We start from the raw sequence: 14,311 nt of genomic DNA on the forward strand, positions 1-14,311 counted from the left end.
CTTATAACACATGCTTGACAGAGAAGGCCGTATATCCATCTTTCCTGTGTTTGGTCTGAGGCTTTATCATCTGCCTTTTCCTGCAAAACGAGAATTGTCTTGGCTGTTGTTGGAGGTAGATCATGTTACGATGTTGTAAATGTTCCAGGATTGATCTCAAAGCCTTTATAAAATATGCTATGCTTTTTCTCACCCACCACCCTCCCTCCCCTCAACCCAAGAGCAACTTTGCAGTAGGCAACACCATGAGCTTCTGCTATCATGGTCATCCTGATCCCAGAGCATTGGTGACATAACTGGAGGTGGATTATGAACTGAATCTCTAATCAATGTAAGGGGAAATTCACCCCTGCACAGAGGAACAGCACAAAGGCCTATTCAGCTCTTAGATCCCTCTTAAGACCTATTTTGAAAGATGAAATGGAACCTCAATGGTTCTTAAACCTTATACTGTCTTTCTTCCAGGGGGGATTTTCAGGTCATAGGGTCTGAGTCAAAACCCACCCAGAATAATGTCTCACATTGATTTCAATGGGCAGTAGATCTCAAAACTTGGGGTTACGGGTTCTAAGCAATCAGATTTTCCCCTCCCTCCTAGGAATTACAGGAGCTGTACAATGCCCACAGTACATACTAGCGTAGCTTAGCAGGACCAAACTGGATTCCTCTGCATGACAGCAGATTGTGCAACAGATACAGCCCAGAATCTCCTTGACAATCATTCTCATTGGAACTCCAAAGGAGGTCACTAGAATGATATCAGGAAGGAATGTGTCCCATAAAAGTTTTAAGATGAAAGAAACTCGTGGGCTTGTATGTGCATGTCATACCCCACCTAAGGCTGAAACACAACAATCCTGAATACAGAAGAAAACAATTATATCAGTTGGAGGAGTCATGTGCCCTGCAAAATGTTTTGTAACTAATTAAGACTTCGAGCAAAAGGACGTCTCAGTTTCTCCAGGCCATCTAAGAAACTGTATAAAAGCGCTTGCGACTCAGGGTTCTTTAACCACTTCTCTTGACTTATCCTCCTTGGTGACCTTGGTAAGTCTGATTTGATTCTATCTTTCTATAGCTATCAAGATTTTGTGTTAGTGATGGTTTAATTTATGACTGAATCTTGCACTTAACTCTCTGATTATTGGCTCTGTTCAGGGGTTTTCCCATTGAAAATATGGTAAGTTACTAAGTTGCAGGCATTCATGTATTCATGGTTTAGAAGTAAATAGGTAAATAGAAATTTGGGACACTAGGTCCCCTTTATTTTCATTAAAAATAAAGTGTTCAAATCCCCTTGGTAGATTTGAAAAATCTCAGACCCAACTTTTCAGTTAATGGGGTTAGGAAGAAACGCCCCCAGTTTATTCCCTAACAGACCACTTATGTGTTCTTCTATTTTATTCCGTGGCAGCTGGTACCTACAATTTATTTGAGACAGATTATTCTGATCTGATCCATTAGGGCAATTTCTATGTTCTTCTGTGCACTAGGAGCATTCTAAGATGCAGATTCACAACCGGTGTAATGTAGCTGTAATCCACTGAACTCAGTTGAACAGTGCTAATTTCTACCGGCTGAAGATCTGGTTCTTAGTGTTTTCTTTTGACAAAAGAATATTGTCCATTCTTGCGGACTCACAAGCTTCAGAAGCCAAATCTCTGATTCTGGAGAGAACTCATCTGTCTGCTGAGCTTAAATCCTCCAAAGAAGCGAACATTAATAAATTTGTCCCTGCCATGCTAAACATTTTGTAAAAGGGAATAAAAATCCCATGTGTGCATGACAGAAATACTCTGTATTGTATGTTTACTTACTCCAGACAGTGTTCTTAGGAGAAAGGGACTGAGAAGTGTTCAGAAGGGATGGATAAGAGGGAGGCTAAGAGAGAGGGGAGCAAGGGGACTACAAGGAGAAACTGGGAGGCAATAGGTAGCCAGGACATGAGGGTGTAAGTCATCATTTCCCTGCTCCATCTCTCTCTCTCTGTATCTCCCTGGCCGGCAGTACAACAGTCACTGAGTTTTGACCCTTTTTATTCCACTGGCCCCAGTGCATTGTGTTGACTCTTTTCCCTGCTGTGTGTTTCAGGTTAACCTCCAGCGCAGAAAGATGACTTTCGACGAACTCATGAATGAGGAATTGTATTATAACCCCTACTGTTACAAGGGCTGGCGCGGCTATAGAGGCCATTATGGCTCCTATAGGCCCTGGGGTTACCAGAGGCCATACAGGTATGGGTGGGGCCATCAGTATGATTGCCACTACCCTTACCGATGGGGCCATGGGTACGGCTATGGAAAGTTCTGGCCATGTTTCGCCGAGGAGCAATAGACCCGGAACAAGGAACAACCAGGAAACGTAAAGCGAGATACGGAATCACAGCTGGCCTCACGGGCAATGGCTTTCGGAAATGCTGATTGTGCACAACTCCCATGGGAGCTGTGAAGTCCTCAGCACCTCCGTAAATCTTCCCCTTTCTGCATTTCCCAGGTCACAATTCATGACCGTTTCCTCTAATGCTTTCCGTGCTCACTCTCTGCTGCTTCTATACCTATCTGAAGGCCTGAATCTCACCTCCATGTAGGCCCGTTTAGGCCACCCTGACATTGTACTTTAAGCAAGGGCCTTAAGGTTCACAGAAATGACATTTAAACTCACTTGAAGACTTCTTACAGAGCAGTGCACACGGGTCTTTGTGGCAATGAGATTTAGGCCCTGGGTTTTCTAGGCTTTTCATGAGTATGTACTCTTTGTCTCTGGCTTTAATTTTGCTACAGAAAATGTATCATGGAGAAGCAGCTTAGGGCTCTGCTCATGTTGGGATTTGTCTCATCTGACCCTGACTGGGATGAAACAAATACCTTGAAATGGTTACAAACAGGACTTGAATGTCAAACGCTACAGCTGCCATGAAGAAAGAAGAACATCTGGTGTGAAATGTCTCACCTTGGAACGGGTGATTCATTCTTAACTATCTCGAAACCCTGGAAATAGATTCTTTTTATTTCTGTCTGTTTCCGTGTGCTCCTCTTCTAATTCACATTAAACTGATTCTGCATTATAATATCAGTGTTCTGGTTTTCCTTTCGGCTCCATTCCTTGTTTACCAACCCCTGAGGCCCAGATTCACAGAGCTACTTAGGTACCTGACTCCCACTGTAGTCAATGTGAGTGAGGCACCTAAATACCCTTGTGAATCTGGGCCTGTCGGCAACAATTCACTCCTGTGCAGGGAGCCAGCACCTATGCGTTACTTAATTCCCACTCGAGCCCTGTAATGTGAAGAAAATCAGGTCCGGCAAGAGTCTGTAAATCGTAAGAGAGATATTAGCCCTGCCGTTCACTTTTTTGTACAAACTAATCCAAATAGGGGGTTTAGCGTTCCTTTTTATTCACTACAGCTAGATCTTTTCAGCCATGGTTCAAAGCATTACAGAGAAAACAGAGGAAAACAATAATAGTTCCCATATGCATTCTAAAAGCTTACCAGAGGCCACCCATCAATCTTATGGGATGCTAGTAGGCCAAAGTCTTTCCAACTCTTCTGCTAATTTTGGGGGCCCCTGGGATACAAGCTCCTGTCCATTTGCTGGATCAGAAAGACGGCCCTGAGTCAGTTCACATTCAGCCTGTTGATATCAAAATCTCTTTCTTTGTCTGTTGTTTTCTGGGAAACCCACTGTGAACCTGTCTATGCGAGCCTCCATGGGGGTGGCACCTCTGTGCAGGTGTTTACAATTGTGAATAATTTACTTGAAACACCTCTCACTGTTCTAGTTCCCCCTTCAGTAGAAAGGTGCATCTATATAGTCCCTGGCCTATAGCGATACATAAACATTATACAGTATGTACCCCCAGTGCGAGTGTGTGAGGTTACAATATCTGTCACAATTTCGGTGTGAGTTTGAGAACAGAGCAGTAATCACAAACACAGAGGAAATATAATTATATCAGCTAAAAGAGCGACCTGTAATTAATAGGGACCTCAAGAGCACAGGGTGTCTCAGATCCTCCAGAAGAACTGAGAAATTGTATACAAGTTCTAGTGACTAAAGCTATTCTAACCTCTTCTCTTGACCTATTTTCTTTGGTGAAATGGGTAAGTCTGACGTGAATCAGTCTCGTTATAACTATTTGGGTGTCACATTAATGATAGTTATAATTTAGGACTGATTCTTGCATACACAATATCTGATTCTCATGAAGTTCAGGGCCTACTGTGGGACCCTGGACAAATCATATCTCCCTTCTGTGCTTCAACAGCTGTAGTTACCTACTGAGATGTAGTTACCTGCCTCACAGACAAGGTGTATGGAGTAATTAAGCAAGGTTTTTGCATACATAAAAATATATGAGCTCTAAGTATAGTGAAAATTATTTCTTTGCCTGTTATTGGATGGCATAAAGTACACTGCCATATCAGAAAGGAAATATGAACTTACATTTCTTGCTCACCTTGTGGCACTGCTGATGCTATAAAATACTTGTTTCTAACTGGGAGGTATCTCTCATGTCATGGGAAACTGGAAGATATTAGTAATGTGAGTTTTACCTCCTACTCACCCAATATCCTGCTCAAAGTGGCAGGCCAGGATTTAAAAAAAAAATGATTTCCAGTTTTCCCAAAACTAAACTACCCAGTCTCTAGCACAATAATAACTATTGATCTTTTTGTCTTTTAATATCTTCCCCCCATCACCACCCCAAAACGTCCATGTTGATGTCAAAAAATCAAAAAGATAATCAATGAAAAAATTCTATCTGTTGAGAACCCCACACATTTAAAAGTATCAGGGGGTAGCCGTGTTAGTCTGTATCTACAAAAACAACAAGGAGTCTGGTGGCACCTTAAAGACTAACAGATTTATTTGGGCATAAGCTTTCGTGAGTAAAAACCTCACTTCTTCGGATGCATAGAGTGCGGTCATTGATTCATTTGTGGTTCCTGCCATGTCAAGGTATGGTATCTCAGGTCAGTTTATAAAAACAATGTTCATTAGCAGGGCTGTGGGTACACACTACCTTGAAATCTCTTGGATTCCATTACTGAACTAAAACACAAATTCTGTTGGGAGAATGGACTTAGTTGTGTTTGCTACATGTCTCATGAGTCCATTTTTATTATATCTTTTGGTGCTTGCATAAAAGACCAGGCTATGAACACATCAATACAAAGAATGCTTACGGGGTTAATTTGTGTTTTACTGGTGGATCGGAATCCAGAATCTCAATATGAAGGTGAACGACATGGCATTGCCTGGATCTAGAATGGTCATCTAAAGGAGTACAACATGAATGTTGAATCTCAGAACTTGTAGCGTTTACGTCCGTGACCGTCTACTTCTAACTATCAGAGGGGTAGCCGTGTTAGTCTGGATCTGTAAAAAGCAACAGTGGGAATTTCCAGAGGTAGGTATAAATATGCAGGCAAGAATCAGTCTAGAGATAACGAGGTTAGTTCAATCAGGGAGGATGAGGCCCTCTTCTAGCAGTTGAGGTGTGAACACCAAGGCAGGAGAAACTGCTTTTGTAGTTGGCTAGCCATGCACAGTCTTTGTTTAATCCTGAGCTGATGGTGTCAAATTTGCAAATGAACTGAAGCTCTTTGAAGTCTGGTCCTGAAGTTCTTTTGCTGTAGGATGGCTACCTTTAAATCTGCTACTGTGTGTCCAGGGAGGTTGAAGTGCTCTCCTACAGGTTTTTGTATATTGCCATTCCTAATATCTGACTTGTGTCCATTTATCCTTTTATGTAGGGATTGTCCAGTTTGGCCGATCTACATAGCAGCGGGGCATTGCTGGCACATGATGGCGTATATTACATTGGTGGACGTGCAGGTGAATGAGCCGGTGATGTTGTAGCTGATCTGGTTAGGTCCTGTGATGGTGTTGCTGGTGTAGATATGTGGGCAGAGTTGGCATCGAGGTTTGTTGCATGGATTGGTTCCTGAGTTAGAATTACCATGGTGCAATGTGTGGTTGCTGGTGAGAATATGCTTAAGGTTGGCAGGTTGTCTGTGGGCGAGGACTGGCCTGCCTCCCGAGGTCTGTGAAAGCGAGGGATCATTGTCCAGGATGGGTTGGAGATCACTGATGACTTCTAACTAGATTGTAATCTCTACATGTCAGGGACAGGGGTAATACCTTATCTATGATTTACAGAGTCTTACCAGGCCTGATGGTCTTTGCACTACAGTATCAGAGGGGTAGCCGTGTTAGTCATCACGCGTCTGACGAAGTAGGTATTCACCCACGAAAGCTTATGCTCCAATACATCTGTTAGTCTATAAGGTGCCACAGGACTCTTTGTTGCTTTTTGCACTACAGGGCTCAAGTGAGACTTAAAGAGGGAACAGGCACTGGTAGCCTGCACAAGAGTGAATTTTTACCCATACTCCCAGATTCACAAGGGTATTTAGGTGCCTTACTCCCATTGACTACAGTGGGAGTCAGGCACTTAAGTAGCTCTGTGAATCTGGGCCTCAGGGGTTGGTAAACAAGGAATGGAGCCGAAAGGAAAACCAGAACACTGATCTTATAATGCAGAATCAGTTTAATGTGAATTAAAAGAGGAGCACATGGAAACAGAAGGAAATAAAAAGAATCTATTTTCAGGGTTTCGAGATAGTTAAGAATGAATCACCCGTTCCAAGGTGAGACATTTCACACCAGATGTTCTTCTTTCTTCATGGCAGCTGTAGCCTTTGACATTCAAGTCCTGTTTGTAACCATTTCAAGGTATTTGCTTCATCCCAGTCAGGGTCAGATGAGACAAATCCCAACATGAGCAGAGCACTAAGCTGCTTCTCCATGATACATTTTCTGTAGCAAAATTAAAGTCAGAAACAAAAAGTACATATTCATGAAAGGGCGAGAAAACCCAGGGCCTAATTCTCATTGCCACAAAGACCCGTGTGCACTGCTCTGTAAGGAGCATTCAAGTGAGTGTAAGTGGTATTTCAGCCAACCTTAAGGCCCTTGCTTCATTTACACTATCAGAGTGGCATAAAGGCGTCTGCATGGAACTAAGGGCTGGTCCACACTAACCCCCCAGTTCGAACTAAGATACGCAACTTCAACTACATGAATAACGTAGCTGAAGTCGAAGTACCTTAGTTCGAACTACAAGGTACTTACCGCGGGTCCACATACGGCAGGCAGGCTCCCCCATCAACTCCGCGTACTCCTCTCGCGGAGCAGGAGTACCGGTGTCGACGGCGAGCACTTCCGGGATTGATTTATTGCATCTAGACAAGACGCGATAAATCGATCCCAGAAGATCGATTGCTTACCGCCAGACCCAGAGGTAAGTATAGACGTACCCTGAGATCCAGGCCCTGGGAGAATTATAGAGGCAGATAACATGGAAGGCATTTGAAGAAAGAGTCATAAAATGTAACCTGGGAAATACAGATATGGGGTAGTTTTACAGAGCTCCTAGGCACTCACAGCTCCCATTGGAGTCATAGGTGCTCAGCATTTCCGAAAGCCAATCCCCAAAATCTCAGCCGTGAATCCACATCTTGTTTTTCATATCCTTGTTGTTCCTTGTCCTTGGGCTATTCCTGCTGGGTTTAACAGGGCCACTGCTTTCCATAGGGGTACCAATGGCCCCATCGGGAAGAGTAAGGGTAGTAGCAATCGTAACCATGGCCCCACCCCCACCTGGATTGCCTCCCATAACCCCATGGCCTCCCGCAGCCGTAATGGCCCCTGGAACCGTGCCAGCACCCGTGACTCCAGGGGTTATAATACAATTCATCATTAATGCTTTCGTCGAAAGTCATCTTTCTGCGCTGGAGGTTAACCTGAAACACACAGCAGGGAAAAGAGTCAACACAATGCACTAGGGCCAGTGGAATAAAAGGCTCAATGCTCAGTTATTACTGTGTTGGAGAGAGAGAGACAGAGAGAGATGGAGCAGGGAAATGAGGACCTAGTTCCCTTCCATTTCCTCCTCCTAATTGTCTTCCTTCACTCATTCTTTGCCTCCTTCTTAACCAACCCCTTTAATTCTCTCTCGGTCCCTTTCTCTGAAAAATACGGATGGCAAAGTAAATATGTGCTATAGACTATTCCTCTCACGCCTTGTATTCTCTTGCACAAAAGTTTGCGGCAAAGTCTGGCTGTGTCTTTGTGAGGATTTAACCTCAGCATGGAGACGAGTTCTCTCTAGAACCAGAATGTGGCGCTTGGGCTTTTAAAGCTTGTGACTCAGAGATACTTGCTAACCTACACCAGCCTAAGATGTGCCTCTGAAATTCTTAGTCGCACACCAGAATATAATAATTGTCACATTATGTCAGACCGGTGGGCCATTTAATCCATTATACTGTCTCAGGGTGTTGAGTACCAACTACTTCCGAATGAAGTAAAAGAACAGTGTGTCAGTCATTTGTGGAAGGAAGTGAAAAAGTTTCTTCCCCGAACCTCTTAACTAACACTGGGGTAGGAGATTATTCAAAGCTACCAAAGGAATTCCAATTCCCTCTTTCCAATTAAGAGTCATAGGCATTGGGTGTCAGAAACACATATGTTGCTCTGCAAATCCCACCATTAACTTCTAAAGCATGAATCCACCAATGTCTGCAACTTAAGAACAATGGAAAAACTCCTTAGCATTGCTAAAAAACACAGGGTCTAATTGGAAAATTCAGTTCTAAATTAAAACCATTACTAACGTGACACTCAATAGTTATAGAAAGATTGATTCAAATCAGACTTACCCAATTCACCGAGGAAACTAAATCAAGAGAAGTGGTTAGAAGAGCTGGACTCACAAGAGCTTTTATATTGTTTGTTTTACCACATGGAGGACTGAGACATCGCTGCGCATCAGGTCTTTATTAGTTGCAAAACAAATTTTGTCGCACATGTCACGCTTCTAATTGATATAATTGTTTTCCTCAGTGCTTGTGGTTATTAATCTCTTCTTAAACTCGCATGGAATAATCTGCACATTACATCCTGCAGGAATCAATTGTACTAAATATTTTACTGATGAACTGTTTTCCTGGTCTCATTCTCCTGACTTCATTGGCGTTACACTGAGAATGAATCTGAAGGAAATTCAGAACCGGATCTGTGCGTCAGTATCATGTACAGCACCTCTACCCATAATGCAGCCGAACCAATGCCCATGGAAATGAATGGTAGTTAATCCATTGACTTCAGTGGGATGTTCATAAAGCCACATGACTTGAAATTAACCCTGGCAGAGGGGCATTACAAGAGCTATAAACCACATAGGTCCCACTTAGATGCATTCAAAAATAGCTCTTCTCACACACCTAAGTTTGCATAAGCTTCTGTGCTGCCCCTCTGCCCTGGAGTGAATTTCACCTTACGGTGATTAGAAATACAGCTCTCAACAGAGCTCCAGTTGTGTCACCAATGGACCATTGGCAATGGCGTGGTCCACCAATGGCGTGGAGTTAGTATGATCACCGTGGCAGAACCGCGCAAAGCTGTTTATTGTGGGGTTGCTCATTGTTCACACCGAGGGTTGGTGGGACAGTGTTTTATACAATCTTTGAGTTACAACTTTGACCCCATATGATAGTAATAGTTTCTTACCGGAAGATGCCCTTCTAATGAGTAATAGAGTCACTTTAAAAATGCAGGTCAAGGTCATTCGTGTCTTTCTTCTAATCGGGTCATGATTTGTAGCTCAGAGTTTCAGACTATTTGATTTCCATTAAAAAAAAGATTGCATTTCCTTTTAGTATAAAAATTCCATTTAAAGTTTAAGAGCAGGAGATCAGCCGGCATAAATAAACACAGCTCCATAGAATTCAAAGATGTTCATGTTCATCTCTATGCCATTATCTAAATCATTGATGAAGAAATTGAACAGAACTGGACCCAGAACTGATCTCTGATGGATCATAATCAGAATGATCATAATAAGGATCAGTATCATAATCTTCAGTTTAGAATTCAAATATCCAGAACATTGTGATAAGACACTTAAGTTTATTCCTGTGGAAAATTCCATTCCTGAATTATCCCCATTTGACTGTGACGATAAAGCAGAATTTTAACTCAAACCTCATATTTCCCTCAAAATATTGTCCCATCTCCTCCAGCAACGTGGACCCTGTACCTGTTCCACCTACATTAGCTCTAAAAAAGTTCAGCTTCAATGAAGTGGGTAGCAAATGCTGTCTAGTCTATGGCGTGTTATTTGTAACTTTGCCACTTGTGCCACTCTGTGACCTTCACCCCAATGTATCTCTCTTTATTTGCACATAAAACAGGAGTGATAACATTCTAGTGGATGTTATATTTCCCCAGGACTCCAGATATCAGAGCACTTCACAAACATAAATTAAAGTTCTTGATGTCCAAAGTCTTGGATGATTATGATAGTAATAATTTCTTTCTGGAAGACGCCCTTCTAATGAGTAATAGAGTCACTTTAAAAATGCAGGTCAAGGTCACTCGTGTCATTCTCCTAATCGCGTCATGATTTATAGTGTAGAGTTTCGGACTATTTGATTTTAATTAAAAAAAAGATTGCATTTCCTTTTAGTATACAAATTACTTTTGAAGTTTAGGAGCAGGAGATCACCCGGCATAAATAAAGACAGCTCCATAGAATTCAAAGATGTTCATGACATTTGAATCAACATATGGGTCTTCAACCTTGCCTGGTTAGAGAAAAGAGCCTTTTAGGAGAGAGGTTGTTACACTTTAAAAATCATTCTACTCATTCTCAAAACCCTTCTGCAAGCTCCAAGTCTTGCAGCATGTTCTAAACTTGGTCAGACGTTGAATTAATATAATCTTATAACACATCCTTGGCCAAGAAGGTCGTATCTGCAGCTTTCCTGTGTTTTGTCTGAGGCTTTATCAGCTGCATTTTCCTGCAAGACAAGAATTGTATCGGATGTTGTTGGAGGGAGATCATATTCCTGATGCCGTAAATGATCCAGGATTGATCTCAAAGCCTTTATGAAATATTGCAATGCTTTTTATCACCCACCACCCTCCCTCCCCTCAACCCAAGAGCAACCCCACAGTAGGCAAAACTATGAGTTTCTGCCATCATGATCATCCTGACCCCACAGCATACATGACATAACTAGAGGTAGATTATGAACTAAATCTCTAATCAATGTATGGGGAAATTCACCCCTGCACAGAGGACCAACACAAAGGCCTATTCAACTCTTAGGTCCCTCTTAAGACCTAATTTGAAAGATGAAATGGGATTTAGAGAGGTCAAAGACCTTATACCTTCTTTCTCCCAGGGGATTTTTCAAGTCATAGGGTCTGAGTCAAAACCCACTCAGAATAATGTCTCATATTGATTTCAATGGGCGTTAGATCTCAAAACTTGGGGTTACAGGTTCTGATTATGATTGCCACTACCCTTACCGATGGGGCCATGGGTACGGCTATGGAAAGTTCTGGCCATGTTTCGCCGAGGAGCAATAGACCCGGAACAAGGAACAACCAGGAAACATAAAGCGAGATACGGAATCACAGCTGGCCTCACGGGCAATGGCTTTCGGAAATGCTGATGGCGCACAACTCCCATGGGAGCCGTGAGTCCTCAGCACCTCCGTAAATCTGCCCAGTATCTTTATTGCCCAAGTTACACTTTATGACTTTTTCCTCTATTGTCTACCACAACTTCTGGTGTGAAATGCGTCACCTTCTAACGGGTGATTTGTTAACGACTTTCTTGAAACCCAGGAAATATTTTCTTTTTACTCTGCTACTTCCCATCTCCTCCTGTGTACTTCTCATCATTTTCACATTAAACTGATTCTGTCTCATAATAGAAAGCTTTTTGTTTTCCTTTCGGCTCCATTCCCTATTTAATAGCCACAAGGGCCCAGAGTCAAACAAGCTACTTAGGTGCCTAACTCCCATTGAAATCAGTCTGAGCCATGAACCTAAATACCTTCGTGAATCTGGCTCTGTGGGTAACAACTCACTGCTGTGCAGGGAACCAGTTCCTGGGCATTATTTACGTCCCACTCGAGCCCTGTATTGTGCAGCAAATCAGGTCTGGCAAAAGTCTGTATATCATAAGCGAGGTATTAGCCCTCTAGGTCCCCGCTCTATACCGACTAGGTGTCGGGTATTCCTTTTGATTCAGAGCTTCTAGACCTTTCCAGTCCCGGTTCATGTCTAACAACAGGTGCTTGGTATGCTCAAGGTGGACAATGCCAGTATTGAAACCATCCCTCCTATTCCCTTCCTCCCAAGGGTGTTTAATGAAATGCCTTTTACGTTGAAATTTCAGAAATTTTGAGCATCACTGGGCCTTGGTCCTGTGTAAAGGGAAAGGCCAACCTAAGTGCCCCATTTTGGGCAGATGTGGCACTCTGGGTGAGCCACCTTCCCTCCCGTTACTCGTGTCAAACCATGCACAGATCAGGGAAATGAAAAGACAAAACAAACTAGTCCAAAGAAGTGTCTCCCTTAATGAAGCCCTGGGACATGTAATAACAAACTAAATGCTCTTATCTCCAGATCCATGTTCAGATCCCACTAACTAGAGTCCAAACAAAGTCTCTTGTGTCTGCTCAGGGTAAACTTCCAGAGCTGGGAGATCACAGCCTCTTACAGGCTGGTCAGCTCCTAGTGTCCCCTCCCCTATCCAGCTTCCTCTTCCGGATGAAATTGTCACTAGGGCAGAGCAGGGAGTCTCCTTATTTGCCACAGTCTGTTTTGTTTGTGGGCTCCAGGCTGACTGGTAAAAGGGGAGAACGCTGCTTCACCTACCTCCCTGCCGTGAGTGGACCTGTTGGTGCACTCACCGAATATCCAGATCTCCTCATCTCTTCATGAGAAGAAGTCCACTTTCTCACGCCCCTTTTTGGGACTGTGTCCTACCCAGAACCAAAAGAAATGAAATGCCAAGTACCACTGGGTAAGACAGGCATTTGACTCCTTCGTCATCTGGAGCCAAAACAGAACTTCACAATCTGTCAACAACACAAATACACCTCAGTATTTAGTCTCCTTATTTCCCACCCGACTTTTTCTTGGGTTTACTCTCAGATTGGTCTCTCATAGCCTGGATTTGAAGGACCAGACTGGATCTAAAGGACCTGACTGGATTGCTGTATGTGATACTGATGCACAGATACAACTCTGGATATCAGTAACTCCAGGGAAGTCAGGAATGGAGTTTGGCTTAAAACTTTTATTGTGAAAGACACCTGCAGGGTGTAATGTGTATATCGTACTCTTACAGTTTCGTGTAAATACACCTGTATTCCCCCACTGTGGCCCCTTAAAGTTTCCAGTTACCCATCATCAGTGCGTTGGGTGGAGATCTGCCTCTCTCTCGGCCTTCTGACAGGATGCTTTAAGGCTGTGGGAGCTCCCTGCCTTACCCTGTGATATCCCCAGCAAGCCTGACTGCCTAAAAGCAAGCACCTGTAGCCCCTGCGCTCTCTTTTCTCTCTGAGGTCTATGAGCAGTGGACGGCCATCAGTTACAAGTTACCACACAGCTCTTTCGGTGCAAGCACCTCTACTCTCAAGGTGAGGGCATTACAGAGAAACCATATGAAAAACAATCAAAGTTCCTATCAGCATGCTAAAAGCTTACCAGAGGTCACCATCAGCCTCATGCAGCCCTAGTAGGCCAAAGTCTTTCCTGCTCTTCGGCAAGGATTGGGGACTTACTTGGCCAGAAGGTCCTGTATGTTTGTGGATCAGACACACTAACATGTTGGTCTTTGGAAAATCCAGCATGAATCACTCTATGCGAGCGTGTCTAGAGAGAGGTGGTACCTCTGCGGTGGTGTTTACAATCATTTGTAATTTACCTTAATCACCCCTCCACTGTTTTAGTTTCTAGGGAAGCAGTGATACCCTTCCTGCTGGAATACAACACAATCATACATACAATCTCTGACCCACAGTGATATATACATTTAGTACAATACAGCCCCACAGAGTTATTGCATACAATTGCAACATTTGTCACAACTACTTTCTGAGGTTGACACCAGACTAGAAATCACAAACACTAAGGAAAACAATTATCTCAATTGAAAGAGTCTTGTATGCAACAACATTAATTTGCAACTAATAAAGACCTCATGAACAAAGGGTCTCTCAGATCTTCCAGGAGATCTTAGAAGCTGTATAAATGGTCTTGCAACTCAGGGCTATTCTACCACTTCTCTGAGCTATTTTCTTGGGTGAACTGAGTACGTCTGATGTGAATCACTGTCTTTATAACTATTAAGGTGCCACGTTAGCGATAGTTTCCATTCAGGAGCGAATCTTGTACAGACACTATGATTCTTATAACTTATGGGACTTATTGTGGGACCT

General features: G+C 43.0%; 2 long non-coding RNA genes across 2 annotated transcripts; one reads left to right on the forward strand and one right to left on the reverse strand.

The window, feature by feature from the left end:
• The first annotated feature begins 932 nt into the window (after positions 1 to 932).
• LOC112060078 (uncharacterized) lies at positions 933 to 3,067 on the forward strand. Its single transcript, XR_002889366.2, has 2 exons — positions 933 to 1,047; positions 2,092 to 3,067. It is a non-coding gene; the product is annotated as an uncharacterized LOC112060078 (long non-coding RNA).
• Positions 3,068 to 6,537: 3,470 nt separating this feature from the next.
• On the reverse strand, positions 6,538 to 8,792 carry LOC135976830 (uncharacterized). The gene is made up of 2 exons (XR_010594122.1): positions 8,729 to 8,792; positions 6,538 to 7,810 (listed from the first exon to the last, which is right to left on the reverse strand). It is a non-coding gene; the product is annotated as an uncharacterized LOC135976830 (long non-coding RNA).
• Between the last annotated feature and the right edge of the window lie 5,519 nt (positions 8,793 to 14,311).

This window comes from Chrysemys picta, chromosome 20, assembly GCF_011386835.1.
Source record: "Chrysemys picta bellii isolate R12L10 chromosome 20, ASM1138683v2, whole genome shotgun sequence".
NCBI classification, from domain to species: Eukaryota; Metazoa; Chordata; order Testudines; family Emydidae; genus Chrysemys; species Chrysemys picta.